Raw genomic sequence first — 1,972 nt, 5'->3', positions numbered from 1 at the left:
CTCGGAAGGAAGGTTGGGCAATCCTACTTCCATAGTGATACTGCCTCGGAAACCCAAGGAGGGGTCGCTATGAGTCGGGGCCGACTCGACGGCACACAACAACAACAAGAAGGATTTTGTATGGTGGGGTATGGAGGTCTGGGGAGAGGGGGCGTTGGCACCAAGAGTTACTGTCCTAGATGACACCAACCCTAGTGGTGCCACTGGGTTTAGCTCTTTGTAGCAGCTGCTGCTTCCCTGGCTGCTAGGACCAGAAGGCTGAAAATTTCCCCCAAAGATATTCCCATATGAAAGACACACACAGGCATGATTTGAAGATCCATCCATCCATCCATATGTGCCAAATGTTCACTTCTTGCACTTGATACTATAGCTATCTAGTGGAGTCACACCACATGGATATATAATTTACACGAATTCAAATACATGGGCTCAGCATACACAGAGTGGAGAGAAGAAAAGAGGAGAAAGGAGAGAGAGAGAGAGGAAAAGAGACACACACAGAGAGAGAAGACAGCAATTGAAATAGTGTCGTGGGTGGAACCCATCATTTTGCTCAATGCTCCTGCTGTGCCCTAGAGAGAATGTAAGGGGGCCACTGCGGTGCTGCCATCTCTTTGGTTGGTCTCATTGCCCGTGTGCCTCTCAGAGACTGAACATGTCACTGTGATTCTGGTATTTAAAGGTCCACAGATTTCATTCAGCATGACTCATAACCACAAGCTAACCTCTTCATCTGGTGCTGAGCCAAAGACTCAGCCATCTCTTCCCATGCTGAAGGACCTACAGGCAAACAGGCTCAGCTACTTGAGACACAGTACATCAGCCTCCCGAAGGGAAGGTTAAGGGTGCTTTTGACTCTCTGGGATTTTCACCTTAGGTGCTAGTCAAATAATCTAACAAAAAATATACTGATACATGTGTGCAAGAACATGTGTAAAAAGATGTTTAATGTGTCATTGTAAGATTTTAAAATCTGGAAAGATTCTAAATGCTCACTAACAGGGGATTGCTGAAACAAATTATGGTGCATCCCACAATGGAATACATTATGGTGACATTACAATGGATAAGGCAGATCTCTTCTCATGTACTGATAGGAAAAGATGTCCCAAATATACTGTTGCACAAAAAACGCTTGTGGCTATATATACATACACCAAACCCACGGCCATTGAGTCAATTCTGACTCAGAGAGACCTCCATTGGGTTCCCAAGGCTGCAAATCTTTAAGAAAATAGGTTGCCTCATCTTCCTCCCTTGGAGCATCTAAGGGTTTGAACTGCTGACCTTGTAGTTAGCAGCCAAATGTCTTACCCACTACACCACCAGAGCTCCCTAAATAACAAAAGGAATATAGACATACATATAGACATACACACCACTGTGATTTTCTTACGGGATATTTCTGGAAGAATACACATGAAATTGGCAACAGTGATACATGGTGATGAGTGGAACTGAGAGTTTGGAGTGGGAGGACAATTTCCCTTTCATTGCACACTTCTGTGTATCAGTGTAAATCAGATTATATGCATATATTAATATTAAAACTTTTTGCTAAAGTATAACACACATATATAAAAGTACACAGTTCTTATATGTACAGTTGAATGAATTTGCATAAAGTGAACACACCCATGTAAACCACCTAGGCCCCCAAACAGGACATCAGAAGTCTCAGAAGCTCCCTTTATGCCCCCATTAATTTCCTCTCCTTCTCCCTGAAAGTTTACTATTATGCTGATTTCTAATACCATGGTTTAGTTTGCCATTTATGAACTTTATAGGCATTGCATCAGATGTTGTTGTTAGGTACCGTCAAGTCATCTCCAACTCATAGCAACCCTACACACAGCAGAACGAAACACCACCCAGTACTGTGCCAGCTCCACGATCCCTGCTATATTTGAGCCCATCGTGTGATAGTTGAAGATGTGTCAACTTGGCTGGACTCCAGTTGTGAGTGGTG

Source organism: Orycteropus afer, unplaced genomic scaffold, assembly GCF_000298275.1.
Source record: "Orycteropus afer afer isolate SDZICR_OR568_19922 unplaced genomic scaffold, OryAfe1.0 scaffold00519, whole genome shotgun sequence".
Taxonomy (NCBI): Eukaryota; Metazoa; Chordata; class Mammalia; order Tubulidentata; family Orycteropodidae; genus Orycteropus; species Orycteropus afer.
Note: the sequence above shows the minus strand (reverse complement) of the source record.